At 28.4% G+C, this 15,527-nt stretch overlaps 1 long non-coding RNA gene across 1 annotated transcript in view; it reads left to right on the forward strand.

The window, feature by feature from the left end:
- The window catches only part of LOC136085800 (uncharacterized), a 6,264-nt gene extending 636 nt beyond the window's left edge, over positions 1–5,628 (forward strand). The window contains exons 3-7 of the long non-coding RNA XR_010641185.1: positions 1–389; positions 2,321–2,588; positions 2,909–3,106; positions 4,755–4,878; positions 5,299–5,628. The exon at positions 1–389 is cut by the window's left edge and continues 40 nt beyond it. This is a non-coding gene — a long non-coding RNA (uncharacterized LOC136085800). The remainder of the gene's footprint in view (positions 390–2,320; positions 2,589–2,908; positions 3,107–4,754; positions 4,879–5,298) is intronic.
- The last annotated feature ends 9,899 nt before the right edge of the window (positions 5,629–15,527 follow it).

Raw genomic sequence — 15,527 nt, forward strand, 5'->3', positions numbered from 1 at the left:
CTGTCTAAGCAACAATGTGAAGATTTAGAACTAACAGTTCAACAATCTCCTGAATAATTATGTTTTATCAACATCAAATTTACAAGCAAATGATCAATATTTAACTTCCAATGAAGAATTTTTTAATGATGATAATAATATCCAGATTAAAGATGTTTAAAATAGTGAATATCAAAGTAGCACATCTGACTCAGAATTAGATCAGGGCATTGTGACTGATACAAGTCTTCAAAATCACCTAAAAAATTGGGCTGTAAAACATTGCTGTACAAAGCATTGTGTTAATGATATTTTAGATATACTAATATCCTTTGGTCATAATTTGCCAATAGACAGCCAAACTCATCTGCATACCGAGAAGCATGTTATAACCAGACCTTAAGGCGAAGGTGAGTATATTTATTATGGCATAATTTGTAGCATAGAAAATTTTTTATCTGCTAGCACTTATTTGGAGAATCATATCCATTTACTTGTTAATATTGATAGTTTACCATTATTTAAATCAAGTTCTATGCAACTATGGTCAATCCTTACTTAAATTGGAAATTTTAATTCTTTTGTTGTTGCTCTTTATGGTGGACATCAAAAACCACCAATAGAAGAGTTTTTAAACAATTTTGTAAATAAAATTGTAATAATTATGACCAAATCTACTATAATTAATGTTAATAATTATATTGTTTCTCTTTTTGCTATAAACTGTAATGCACCGGTGAGAGCTTTGTTAAAAGGAACAGTTCAGCATACAGGTTATTATGGTTGTGAAAGATAAACGTAGATAGGTTTTGCTTTTAAAAGTTATTTGTGGTATAGTTATGCAGAGGAAAATATAATTATGAGAACCAATGACTTATTCAAATCATTTAATTATGGTTTACCTGATTTATCAGGCAAATATCATAAGACTTCTATACCCGTTTTACTTCAATTAAATGTTTACATGATTAGTATTTTTACTTTAGATTATATGTACCTGGTATGTCTAGGGGTAACGCACAGAATTTTAGATTATTTAAAAGTCATTTTAAAGGAATTTTTGATGGAAGACTGTCCTCTTCTCAAATAATGCAACTGTCACAAAATTTGTTACTGCTGCAATGAAAACTACCAAGCGTGTTTGTAAGACAATCTAGGTCTTTAGTCGAGCTGGATCGATGGAAAGCAGCTTAGTTGCGAAGTTTCCTTTTATATTATGGCATAGTGGTTTTTAAAGGGATATGTAGTCCTAATATGTATAAACATTTTTAGGCCTCAGAATAGCAATTTACTGTGTGATTACTGTGTGAGGAGGAAAAAAATTCTTATATTCATTATTTAAACTTTGCAAAAGAGCTCTTGAATTACTTTGTGACTAATTCTCAAGAACATTATGGGAGGTCATTTTGTGTGTACAATGTGCATGACTACTTCATATTGCTGATGATGTTCAATTCTTTGAATAACCACTTGATGCAATATCAGCACTTTAGTTTGAAAATTTCCTTTAAAAATTAAAGCAGCTTGTTAGAGGCAAAACTTGCCCAGTGACACAGTTGACAAAAAGGTTTAGTGAAATTGAAATTTCTAAACAAAAGAATGTTATTAACACTAAAATATCCACTTATGCTTAGGACAGTTGTTTTTCAGTACAAGGAAGAATTGTTTTTATTGTTAATAAACTCAAATATGAAAATTTTCAATGCAATTTTTATGGCAGTGACTTTTTGGAAAACTTTTTTAGTTTGTTTGTAGACTCAAAGCAACTTTATATTTATTTTATCAAAAGAAACATGAGGCCATTAAAATGTGTTAAGAAAGTAGACAAATTCCTGAGAAAATGTTGTTGCTCCCTATAAAAATGGAAATGTAATTATATCATTGCTCAGTAATGTTACTGTGCATAAATCTCTAAAGTTTATTCTGAATTGACTTTGATATTACGAGCTTGTTTGTTTTGTTTTTGTCATGTTTTTGGTTACATTTTTTTTGATGGAAATTTCTCTTTGCTATTTTTATTGGTTTTACTAAGATTAGAAAATTTCTTTTTAATTAAACTCTTTCTAATTAAACCTTTCATTTTGAAAAGAGAAAGATTTCAATTTTTTTTAAATTTTAGAAAAAATAAATTTGATCCAAAAATTATACAATAACTTATTCATAAACTGAATAAATTATATATAAAAAAAAAGTACAAATTAAGTATTTTTTGCTCCTTACGAACTTTATAAAGAAATTTAATAATTTTATTTTTTGTTTTATTGTTTAGTATTATGTTGTTTCTTAAATGGAGCGTTAATTATTTTGGTTAAATTGCAGTTTCTTGGTTTTTTAATCATAGATATTGGTCAGTGCATATACTCATGAAAAATGAAATACAAACCAGAACTGTGTGTCCTTGTATTTGGGTTAATATAATTAAGAGTTGTATATACTGGCCTATGTAAACCTTTGGGGGCATATATTGCTGATTGGTCTGTACTAGAAAGCGGCTGGAAATGTTTTAAAATTATTGAGACAATACTAATATCAGGAACAAAAAATGAAGCAGATCAAATGATGAATAAGCCATCAACCACACAATCATCTGAATCAGAGGAGGATAATACGTAAGTAGTCTTACTGAAGTCATTTAGTAGTTTTTTTGTACTTAATTAGTATAAAGTAACATTTAAATTATACTTCAGTCTTTATTATCTCATAATTGTTGTTTAACACAATAATTTACATGCACGTTTATTGGTTATTCAAACATGTATATACAAAATAATTTTAATAAAATTTTTACAACACTTTTTAATGAATTGATGATTTTAATTATCTTCAAATATTGTATCAACATCAATTGCAAGACCATGTCAAAAGTTTCAAATAAAAAACATTGTGCAGGATTAGTAAAAAGTAGTATATCTGTTGGTTTTGATTTAAGAACTCAGAGTACACCGCTTAGGAGATTTTAAGTAAAAAAGCAACTTGAAGTACCGCTCTCAGAAAATGAAACAAAACCAATTTGCCATTCTCCAGATTTCCTGATAAATTTCTTTGGATCAGTGACTTCAAATCTGTCTCGAAGTTCCTCTAACCTTAAAGATGTAGGGGGCAAATTTTAAAGAAATGTCTAAGAAACGTAGGTTTACTTAAATATTTTTATCGGATTCGAATGAAAATGTTTACAAGATCTTTGCAGCAATAGTTCAGCAAAGATGGCTTAAAAGGCAAGCATTCTTATGTGGAGACAAATCTTTACAAATGTCTACAAATTTATGTTTATTTTTATATCTATTAAAAAATATTCATGACTTTGAATTAGTAGTTCTAAATACAATGAGCCACTATTTAGTATGTTTCTGTGTGCTAATATTTGTTTTTGTGAAGTTATGAAAAGTTATAGAAATTTATTGATTTGAAAGATTGTAGAATGGCAAAAACTTTCAATTATACCTGCAGATGTTTCGTTTTATTTTAAAACTTTTTCAACTTTGATCATTTATTTTTTTCATAGAAAAATTGATGATCAAAGTTGTTTGATAATCCTTAAAATGATTAGTATCAACAATGCTCAATTTTTATAAAAATATATGTTTTTTGATTCTACAAGTTTTTAGTAGCAAATTTCAACTAAGGCAGAAATCTACTAGAAGGGTATTAGTTTCTAGTGTTAAAAAGGAAGTTTGGTAAACATGCTTTCTAAAGTTTTTGCTTTTTAATGATCTTTAATGGTTTTTAATGATTTTTTAAATTTAAAAAAAATCAAATTCAATTTAATAATTTAATTCTAATTTAATTTTTTTAGTAAATTTTTTTAATAAACAATTTGATTTTTTTTAATTGGCTGTGTGTAAAATTATAACAATTTACTGTAACTTGTCGACAAGGTAGTATATTAAATTTAGGTTTATCCTATTTATATACTCCCTTTATTTTTCTGAATGCTATAGACTTATGCAAAAACTATATTTATTATTAAGTACTGTAGTTTAGGCACATATTTGGGCACCCAATCCAGTATATGAGTGTCAAAATCAGCCTGAATATGCCCCTGAATGGTGTGGAATATATATTAATTTCGTTTTGAAAAATTAACAAATAGCTTTGTTATAGGAGCAATAGTTGATCCAGTGAAAGAGGAGTACAGCAAAAGTTCAGTTGATTATCTTATTGGTGATTTATTAAAAAGAGCTGTTAAAAAAGTTGTTGTTGAAAATACTCCAGAATATTAACTTATCTAACAATTTGATGACTCAATAATTAATTGTATTTGACTCAATGATTAATTGTATGATTAATTGCTTATAAATGAAGTTAATGATCGCTCAATAATTTATATTATTTATGATTGGCATGTTGATATGTTGATAATTTTTGTGGTAAAAAATATTTTATTTGTGTGATTATTTGGCATGCCAATTTAATTTTAAAATTTATTAATTGAAGCACCCATATCACCAATACGGATTAAAGCTGGTATTTGAAAGTTAGTAAAAAAAAATTGTTTGTTGAGTGTTATATAGTATATAGATTATATAGTTTATAATTAATTTTATCTGATAACCGGTCTTAGAATTCCAAAAATATTTGTTTCCTTATAGTAAAAGTCCTGCAAAATAATCGTTTGAAGGGACTCCATTTAACAAAATGCTTGCCGTGAAAGCCTTACATTTTTTAAAACATCAAGTGTAACATTTCTATATTTTTAGTTTTATGCTAATGTTTTTATAATTGTTTATTATGTGTTTGACAAATCCTAATTAAATAATGTGTATTCTCAACAATAGATAGTTGTTGGAAAAAAAGGTGAAGCTTCCCAAACAATGAATATATCGTCTCTTAACTTAATAAGAATATGTCCATATAAAGACTAACAAAATAGTAGTATCTCTTTGAAGACGTTAAATGAACGTAAGTATAATAATGTTGAAATAATAAAGTCTTTTATGTCAACCAAAATTTTGTATTTATTTTTTTTTTTTTTTCGTTTTGGTTATTGTTATATGACCTTAAAATTAATAAGAAATTAACAAGAAAATCAAGCTCTCTTTTTTTTGAAAGTTATGGTAAAAAATTATTAGTCTTTTTTTTAATCATAACAACATTTTTACTCTGACTACAAATCTGAAAATGTTTTGTTATCACGATTTTCTAGTTAAAAATAACTGTTCAAAAATAAAAAAACACTATAAAAAGTTTTTTAAAACAAAAAAATTTATACGAATTATGAGTTTTATTTAATAATACAGTAGAACTTGATGAGCAAAACCTTTATTGTAAATTTGAGTTTTATTATTCAAAAATAGTTTATCATTGTTAAACTTTTTATAGAAGAAGTTGATTGATACAAAACTATTAGAGTAGTTCTGTTAATAACGATGAGTTCAGCGCCTTTTAAGAAGCATTCGATACAAAGTTGTACGAAAAATCAAAGTGGAAAGCATAACAAGGTTGATAATTTAAGTATTTGTAAAGTTATTACGGTTGATTACGTGATAAGCAATTTATAAGAAGTATTCGATACAGAGATATACGAAAAATCAACGTCAAGCGCAAAATAAGGCTTGATGAATTTCAAATGTTTGTTTCGTAAATGAAATTTCTCCATGTTTATTCGTTTTGTATAATTTATTTTTATATCGTAGTACATTTGTTTTGCTATTTTTTGTGTTTTTTGTGGTACCCAGTGAGCACCAGGCGTCTGGACGTTTACATTACGTCAATTGGACGTCCTAGAACGTTTTGCGCCGGCTGGGTAATTAGGCGAATTTAATTTCGAACCTTATTTAGCCCAATATTTTATCGGAATCCTCACATGCTACTATGTTATTCAATAGAGATTATTAGACGCTCATGGAATTCACAATTAATTCTTAGGTTAACTGAACGTCCAAATAATTTCAATGAGATGTCCAGAAGACGTCCTTGCGACATCTTTGTATTAATTAGACATCAAATAGACGTCCGCTGGACGTCTATATCACAAGTCCAAAAGACGACCATTTTGGACAGCCGTCTTGTGTTGCATTCGTTACACCCACCGGGCGACTAATCGACGTTTGAAATAGACGTCCATTCGTCCAAAAAAGACGCCTAGAGGACGTCCGCGTGCCCACTGGGTTCATTTGCAACAGCGCCAATGTGTTGTTTTAAAACTGGATTATATTGAGTCAACGGTTCTAGCGAGTTTTTTGGTAATTAATCCAAAAAAACTGTTGTGGCCATTTAGCTCCATGCACAAATAATAATATAATATTGAAATAAATATGTTGGTAGCTCTTTAAAAACTGAAAAACATCGTGAGCTGTAAATTTTGGGTCTTCCGTCTCAAAAGATTGCCGACCCCTGGTTTATACAATTTGTTTAGTGCATTTTTTATTCAAATATTTGGCTTTTACTGTGAACTTGGACCAGGTCTAATGCTAAAGTGAGGAGAAATTTATTAATATGAAATATGTTTATAATTTAAACTTGTAAGGAATTTTTGTGGGCCCAAAATTTATTTTTACCCTGGACCCCGCTCTTGCTAGGGACGGCCATACAAATCAGGTGTTACAAATTTTAACTAAAAATAAGAGCAGAAAATTTATTACGTAAAAGAAAAACTTTTCGTTATTCGGTCTTTATAAAATTAGCTCTTTTTAAATCATGTTTATAATGAAAAACAGGTTTGTAAAGATAAAGTATGTGGTTTCAAAACATAACATTTTAGCTTAAGCCTTTCCTAAATAGCCAAAATCTAAACTTATATCAGCAGAATGTGCTAAATATTACAGTAACTTGAAATCAAACTTAATATATATTAAAAAAAAATTGTAAACGTACTAAAAAGGGACTAGTAAACACAAACCTGGTCGATTACAAATTGACAAGCATTTATGTATCCTTTGTTGTCACATTTTTCAGTAATTATTCTCAAGTTTTGCAAACATGTTTTCGAGTATTCGTTCCTAAATATGTCAAGAGAAGTAAAATTTTTTGATTCTTGATCACATTTCAATCGCAAGTGTTGAACAAACGCTTTGCTTAATCCGCTAATTTTTGCCAATGGCTCAACATCTTTAAAAATATGAAGGTCCTTAAATTTCACAATTTGAGAAACATAGTATTCTAGCTCATCAAACGATAGTTTGCTTTGATTGTCAAAGCATCTGCATCTTTCTTTTGTATCTTTGTAACATCTCTCAATATGAGTATTAACAATGTCAATGGATTCCTTCAAAGTTTGTTTTACCTCATTTAACCTTAAAGTGTCACATAAAAAAATAAGTTCAACTATTTTGTATTTTATCAGACTGTAACTGTTGCTTTTAGTGGCGCATATTATTGCAGATTTATTGTATTCGGCTTGCATGTATAAAGCTTTTTTTGAACATTCAGCCATTGTGTACTTGAACACTTGTTTTGGATCATCAATGCAAGGTGTTTTGATAATTTTATTTAGAACATCTAAAGGATTATGATTAATAAGGTCTAAAGATTTTCCTTTTTTTTTAGTTTTTTTCAAACTATCTTCTAAAATAGCTTTAAAGGTTTCGTCATTAGACTCAGACATTTTGTCAATGCTCTTGTATATGTTGAGAAGACTTGCGTGAATGTCGATTTTCGGATACTTAGTAAACAAATAAGAAAATGTGGACAAATATTCTTCAATGTTTATTACCATATCTTGAATCATACGCGTCAGCTCGCGAATACCCTCACCTCGACCACCTTGGTTTTCATAATTCATTAAAATTACTGGTCAAACGCTTTTACAACATCTGATTCCTTCAACAATACTAACACTATTAGCAATATCCACTTCAGGACCTCCAGTATCACTAAATCCTGGTGAATCACATAATATTACAAACTTATCCGAAAAAGCGCCCAAATCTTTTAAATTGATTTAAATTGGGTTTATGTACCTGGTTTCCGATTCAGCGCGACAGCTTATTACAATTTGGATAAAGCATCCGGAAATGGTTCTGCTGCTGTAATATAATTAAGAAAATTGCCAGGTTTAATATCTACTTTTTTTTGAACCATTTTAGAACCAGAAAAAAAATGAACAGTTGCTGTTTTACTAGATTCCGTCATTCCTAATAAAAGTATTATTTCTTGATTTTCAATCAGTTTATATTTTTCATTAGCTTTGACTAATAGATAAGTTAATTCTGCTATGTCCAAAGGTTGAATTTGTTTAATAATTAATTCGAGACTTTGAAGAGCTGATTTAAAATGACCATTTTCAATTAGAAAAACGGCTCTATGCAAGTTTTCTTTTGTTTCGTTGTTGAAGTTGATTCCTTCAATAGCAAATCTCTCATTTAAAGCCGATATGTCATAATTAAAATTTATTGGTTCTTCTTGCTTTTTTAATACATGGGTAATGTTGTTGTCAGGTAAAGTTTTTAAACGAATTAAATAAATTAGTTTCAAAACCTGCTTCTCAAGACAATCGGGCATTAACGTAAATCTTTCTTTTCTTTTTTTTAATGTGTTAATAATTTCGTCAATAAAATCTTCTTGACTTACTTTTAACTTATTTTTATTTGCATCTGAAGGGGAAGAAATTCTACACTCTTTTTCAAAGAGAGTGTTATTTAGAAGTCACTTATTAGGTTTTTAATTTTTTTTAAAACTGTTACTGGAATATCGTCTTCAAAGCTTTTTATAACTTCTAAACAAGACAATGTGGCTTTATTTTGCAAAAACGTTTTCAACTGTTCATCGATTTGGATTAACTTCCATAGTTTTTCTAAAAATGATTTAATGCTTTTAACATCTCCCATATGATTCAAGCTAAGTGAATTATACAGCATACTGTATATATTTTGGCTTGAAATACAAAACTCATAACTTTTAACAATGTTTGATAAACTATCATTAATTTGCTCTTGTATGCGTATGTGAAGATTGTTTGGCACATTTATAACTCGAAATTGATTGATAATGAAATTGAAAAAAGTAACTTGATGGCTGTATGAATCTTGATTGAACATACATTTGGTATTGATAGGTAAAAGCTCTTCAACAGACAACTCTAATTTTTTAAATATTTTAGGTGGAATATCATCCTTGAGTTGATACAATCCCTTTATTCCTTTACTAAGTATTGCATTTAATAATATACTATTTGTATCAATATATCCTGACAATTCAATGACCGATTTTAATGAACCCTTTATAGTTTTCTCACTAATAAAATCATTTGCTGTAGCTAAAAATATTTTAAAACATAAAACAGTCTATAAATAAGTAAATATGATTACATAACTGTTAAAGATAATAATATATTAAATCTAAAAAATGTTAAACCATTATTTAAACTTACAAGAGTTATTGCTTGCTAGCAGCTCATAAATTAACATTTCCAAACACTTAAAAACATTTGGTGCAATATCATCCTTGATTTGATACATTCCACTTATTCCGTTTTTAAGTATGGAGTTCAATAGTTTATTATTGTCGTCAATAAAATTGTTTGAAACAAAAATAGATTTTAATGAGTCTCTCAAACCATGATCAGCTTTAGACATACCTATATTGTTTAAAAAATTGTAAAAAAATTTTTTAGGAAAAATATAACTCTGAATATAATGATTTCAACTAATTTTAAGATAGGACTACTTTTTGGTCAAAAATGTTAAGAATAAGAATAAAAATGAAAACCAGTGTAAATAAAGTCTTAACAAGTTTTGATTTAACATTGATTTATACTCTTCGTTTTTATGCAAGCTACTTTATGAGCTTCTTTATGCTTCTAATATGAGCCGTTGCTTTAGTGGTACTCCAACTTTGCCAATGCACCATTTACCATCTTCCTCTTATAAGAAATAAGTACAGAATTTGAATTTTATTGCATCCTTTGTATTATCAAGCTGAACATGTTAATCCGGAGGAAACAACACAATTATTTAAAGTTTGCGCTTTGGAGTATTGGGTTAGAGATAGAGTTGTAACAACTTTATTATAAAAACAAAAAAAAAACAAAAAAGCTCCCCGCACTGTTTTTGGGTTCGCAAAACTAGATTACTGTTTTAATTAATGAATAACTATTTATTCTTTCACGGGGACAATTCTACAAAAAAAATGAGATAGGAGTGGGGGGGGAGGGTGAATCCTTAAAAAGTACTGACTGGTTTCCATAAGAAAAGAATAAATTAAAAAAAAACTCCTTATAACGAAAATTTACCCGACTAAATTGTGTCAAATACCCGACTATCCGACTAAATTCGTAAAAAAACCGACTAACATGAAAATCACCTTCTTGGGGGGAGGGGGGGGGGGTAAAATAAACTCTGTTATTAAAGTTACATTAATTCATAACTTTTAACAATGTTTGATAAACTATCATTAATTTGCTCTTGTATGCGTATGTGAAGATTGTTTGGCACATTTATAACTCGAAATTGATTGATAATGAAATTGCAAAAAGTAACTTGATGGCTGTATGAATCTTGATTGAACATACATTTGGTATTGATAGGTAATAGCTCTTCAACAGACAACTCTAATTTTTTTAATATTTTAGGTGGAATATCATCCTTGAGTTGATACAATCCCTAAAAAAGTACTGACTGGTTTCCATAAGAAAAGAAAAAATTAAAAAAAAACTCTTTATAACGAAAATTTACCCGACTTAATTGTGTCAAATACCCGACTAGCCGACTAAATTCGTAAAAAAACCGACTAACATGAAAATCACCTTCTTGGGGGGAGGAAGGGGGGAGTAAAATAACCTATGTTATTAAAGTTACATTAATTCATAACTTTTAACAATGTTTGATAAACTATCATTAATTTGAAAATCACCTTCTTGGGGGGAGGGGGGAATAAAATAACCTCTGTTATTAAAGTTACATTAATTCATTATTATTTAATACAAAAAATTATTTAATTTCAAATCTTTCTCTTTTTTTTTTAAAACACATATGACCATTCTTGAAAAATTTGTTACATGGGGCACGGACGAGACTGTTAAGGCTTTCATCCCAAATTTGTAAAACCATATATTTAATTAAGTTATTGCGTTTCAAGTTTTTTAATTTTTTCATGATTCAAATTTGGACTGCTGGTGCTTCAGTGGCGGATTAAACATAGAGCGTGCTCCCTAAGCCAGAAATTTAAAATAAAATTTTCTTATTAAAAAGTTCTGCGTTTATTTCAAATGGAAATAAAAAACTAGGTAATAAAAAACCATCGTTTTCATAGCTGCTACATAATTTTCCGCGCATTATGGAAGAAAACAAAAAGGGAGCCGTCTTTTTTTTAAAGTAAAAATCTCTTATAATCAAAATATACACATTCAATTGATTTTTAACATAGTTAAGTGTATCAAACTACTGTGACTCTACAGTGTCATATATTCATAAAACTACAATACTTAGTAAACAATAAAGACTTTTTTTTAGAGGAGAAAAACAAAAATTTATAAATTAACTGATTTCAACTTGTGGAGCAATTTAGTATTGTTTTTATGTGTTAAAAATGTTTCGGCAAAAATCCGTATGGTATTCCCACCCAACTTGAAACTAATTTTGCAGGCCTTGCTTTCAAAGATAAGTATGCGTAAATATTTTTAGCAATGACGACTGGACTACAAATGAAAGACGTACATCCATTCTTAATAGAGAAATGAATAACATCATGTTTTCCTAACTTATACTCTATACTCTATAAAATCTACTTGACTCTTCCTTTTACATCTGCTTAAGATAAATATTGAAATAGAATAATATAATTTAATTTTACGCACCAGTGGCGGATTAGAGTGGAGCCAAACCGAAAAAGTTTTAGTAAACTAAAGATCAAAAACTGTGATTATCAATGAAAAAACAATATTTATTTGGATTGACATTATTTTAATCACAGGTGAGCTTGCTGAGAGCATTAACTTTGAATTATCAACAAATCATTTTACCTCAACCCAGCGGGCACAACGTCTGTAAGACGTCTATACAACGCCTTATAGATGTCACAAGTCCGTTTAATAATGTTCTTTAGACGTCCAACGAACAATCTGTACCCGCTGGAAATGAAATCTCGCAAAACAAAATTTCATAAATTAGCAGCAAAGTAGGTTTCTTTCTTAATGTTTGTTTATAGTAATACATAATACATATGTGTAAATATATTTATATATAAACATATATAGACAAACCATTGCAGTAATGTTAAATGTTTTTTTTTTTTTTTTTTTAGTGATAATTGTTAACCAAAGAAAACTTAACCAACGTTTAAGCGCTAAAGGTTATAGAATATATAAAATTGATATTAAAAACTTGAATCTTATATTTTCGTTTAACCGCTAAAGGATAAACCCCTGCAATTTAAACTTGCTTTTAGTTTTTTAAAAGAAACTTTATGTATTGACGTCAAATATAAGCGCAATCAGACCTGACTTGAAAAATAAAAATAGTCAAAGAGCCGGAACTTTCATTCACCAGAAACAAAGTGACATTAAAAATCTAAAAGTTTTTTGTTAATATATCATTCAATAATTTCTTTTGGAAAGTTTAATTACCTTTTAACTTATTTTCTAATGTTTATCTATGATATGAACGCAAATTGTCTCTTTTTTTTTTAATGATAACTGTTAACCAAAGTAAACTTAGCAAACTCAAACTATAGATTGTTTAGTGTCTTAGACATACTTAATAGTTATATTAAAAGGCACATAAAAATATAAATAAAATATATTTATCACAGGCACTTGGGGATCCATTTAACTAACATTTGGTATATTTAAAAACTTTCTAAGGCATTCAATACTGTAGAATACAATATTTAAGACGTTTAAACATCTGTTTAATAAGATGTTAAAACGTCTTATTAAAAAGACATCTTAAAGATGGACAGGGGAAGTTCGTGTACCTAGGGCCGGATTTTTTCAATAACCCAAATCAAGGCTCCGTGCTTGTATTAAAATGGTGAAATTAATATGATCACATCTTTATACTAATTAGTTTGTATTAATAAAGGTATAATGACTTAAAATTTAAAAGTCCGTCATGTAGAAGGGTTTAAAAGTTAGTGGCCCTAGGTATAATAAGCTTTTTTTTAATTGTACCTAGGACCACCAACTATTGTACCTAGGGCCGCTCTGTATGAATTAGGTTTAACTCCATTATCAATAGGCTACAAAGATAGTCACTTAAATTTTATTAAAAAGTTGTTTAATCTAGCATTGTTTTCGAAAAATTCATCTAACTAGACGAATTTTTTGAAAACATATAACATTATAATATTATCAATGAAAACATATAACATTATAATTCAAAATGCCAATTCGCATTTCTTGATAAATAATTAGGCAGTTTAGCATTTAACTTTTTTTAATTATTTTCAAAAAGTTCATCTAACTAGATGAATTTTTTGAAAACAATGCTAGATTAAACAAGTTTTTAATAAAACTTAAGTGACTATCTTTGTAGTCTATTGATAATGGAGTTAAACCTAATTCATACAGAGCGGCCCTAGGTACAATAGCTGGTGGTCCTAGGTACAATTAAAAAAAAAGCTTATTGTACCTAGGGCCACTAATTAGACAACATTAAACATTAGCAAAGCAACATTAAACATTTTTAAATGTTGAAAATTTTAAGACTCTATATAACACAAGTGTTATATAAAGTCATAAAATTTTCAACATTTAAAAATGTTTAATGTTGCTTTGCTAATGTTTAATGTTGTCTAATTAGTGGTCCTAGGTACAATAAGCTTTTTTTTCTTAAGATTTTTAAACAAGTTTTCTTTTTTTTCCAATTTTTGTTGCACGTTGAAGTGCAATGGCGTTTCTTTCTGGAGTGTCAGTGAGAATTCGACATTTACCTGGTTTTCTATTTCTTCTTTCAGATAAACTAGGTTTCGCTTTCGGAAAGGACAGACCTGTTCTGGCGTTATACATGAAACAGATTTTGAAAGAGAAAAATCTATTTCCATTGCAGACGAATCGCTGCCTTGTACAGGAATATAATTGTTTTGTGAATTTATTGATGAATCTTTGATGAACTCATTTTTTTTTTGTCAGAAATAGAATTATTTGGAAAATTTAATGCTGGATCTTGTCTTTCGGTTACACTTGAACTCAAATATTTATCATCAGTAAATATGATTTAATTAACTGGTAAATATGTTTTAATTAACAGGTTTTTGTGTGTCTGGTGTATACCAGACACACAAAAACCTGCTAGAATGTTTAAAGGAGTAAAAACCATAATATCTGGAATGTTTAAAGGAGTAAAAGCCATAAATAACATTTTCCAGATTAACCTGGGTTCCTGGGAGCCTAGGCTCCCGGCCCCTAAAAATTAGGGTATCAGTGGGGCCCCCGATTTTTAACGTTTATATTATTTTTTTAATTATATATGGCTTGACATTCTAAGTTAATTTTATTAATTTCTAAGGAAATTAATTTTGATAATTTCTAATCAAATTAATTCCATTAATTTCTAATGTAATTAACAATAAAAACTCTAAACTTTTAAAAAAAAGTTCGCACTTGAACACGTTCGAACTGAAAGAAAAGTTCGCACTTGAACACGTTCGTATTGGAAAAAAGTTCGAACAATTTTTATCTTTTTTTACTTACTTAAAAAAGTGAAATAAACGGATACAAGTTAAATGCTAAACTGCTTAATTATTTATCAAGAAATGTGATTTGACATTTTGATTTGAATTTTTTATTTTAATTGAGAACATATAACATCACTTACATTAATAGTTGCTTGTTTTTTTATTTTTTTATATTTATTGGTAAATATGTATTAAATATTTTATATATTTTTTGAAATTATTTTTTACTTCTTTTTTTTTACCACTAAAGAATTATAAATTAAGATTACAATTATTTTTGCAATAATTGTACAATAATGTACAGAAAATATCTAAGCGGAAATTTAAAACTCAAACTGAAAAAAAATAAATGTGACAGACAGCAAACACTATTTAAAAAAATCCCAAAGTTGACTAATTTTTTCCGATCTCCTGATAATGCATTAGAGGAGAATCAATGTTTGTCAACTGAATCAAACCCAACTGGAGAAAGTTCACAATTGCAGAACGTAACAGATAATTCTTCAATAAACAATGTATCGGTGTTATCCAATTCAACAGCGCAGCAGGAAAATGTGTCATTTGGCAATGTAAGAATACCTTGGAATTTAGAGGAAGGAATAAACAATTGAATTTATTGTTATTATTGTTATTAAACTATGTTGTAAAGATATTTGGGTTCAAATACTAAAGATTTGAACCCAAATATCTTTACAACTTGACGTGATGGTGAAAAATGGTTTGCATATTTAAAATCAGCATACTTAATTTGTTTTAAAAAACCACCTAGTTAACAAAATTTGCACAATAAAACTTTATTTGTTTATCAGTGTTATAGTCAATACTTTATCTTGGGGATTGTTCCAGATATGTCGTTACATTCCAAGAAAATTTTCAAGAAAACTAAGGTCTTAATTAAATATTAAAAAATGGAAAGCAACTGATCAAAGACTTTTTTTAGTATACACAGGGCCGGTTGTACAAAGGGGATGATTTAGCCAAAAATCTATTCAAACTTT

Source organism: Hydra vulgaris, chromosome 10 (assembly GCF_038396675.1).
Source record: "Hydra vulgaris chromosome 10, alternate assembly HydraT2T_AEP".
Taxonomy (NCBI): domain Eukaryota; kingdom Metazoa; phylum Cnidaria; class Hydrozoa; order Anthoathecata; family Hydridae; genus Hydra; species Hydra vulgaris.